Raw genomic sequence first — 653 nt, forward strand, 5'->3', positions numbered from 1 at the left:
CCTACTTCCGTAGTGATACTGCCTCGGAAACCCAAGGAGGGGTCGCTATGAGTCAGGGCTGACTCGACGGCACATAACAACAACAACAACATTAGAAATTAGGAAAGTGAAATATTTGTGAGGTTAAACAATATGCCCCAAATTATATAACTGGTCAAAAGTGGAGCTGGGAATTGTATGACTCCAAAATCCATGCTCTTAACTACTACTGTTGTGTAGCTTTGTTCAGATTATCTTCTTCCCAACCAGTTTCAACACAGAATCCCCAAAACAGCTTCATTTCAAGAAATCATTTTTTTGGGGTCCATCAACTAAGGAATGGACAACCAAACTATGGTACATACACACAAGGGAATACTATGCAACCCTAAAGAATAACCTAGAATCTGCAAACCACCACATAACATGGATGAACTTGGAGGACATTATGCTGAGTGGCATAAGTCAATCACAGAAGGACAGATATCATATTAGTCCGTTATTGTAAAAGTCAAGGAAAGGTTTATCTATGGAAGGAAATTTTCTTTGTTGGATGCTAGGGGTGGGAGGGGAGGGGAAGGAACACTGTTAGATAGGTAGAGATAAGTATTGATTTGGGTGAAGAAAAGGGCAATGTACCAAATGTGAGTGATCAACATGGTGGCACTGAGGAA

At 40.6% G+C, this 653-nt stretch overlaps 1 protein-coding gene across 1 annotated transcript in view; it reads right to left on the reverse strand.

Annotated features, from left to right (window-relative positions):
- Positions 1-653, reverse strand: part of UIMC1 (ubiquitin interaction motif containing 1) — a 204,539-nt gene that overhangs the window by 91,021 nt on the left and 112,865 nt on the right. The gene's annotated exons all lie outside the window — the stretch shown is intronic.

Source organism: Orycteropus afer, unplaced genomic scaffold, assembly GCF_000298275.1.
Source record: "Orycteropus afer afer isolate SDZICR_OR568_19922 unplaced genomic scaffold, OryAfe1.0 scaffold00366, whole genome shotgun sequence".
In the NCBI taxonomy this organism is placed as follows: domain Eukaryota; kingdom Metazoa; phylum Chordata; class Mammalia; order Tubulidentata; family Orycteropodidae; genus Orycteropus; species Orycteropus afer.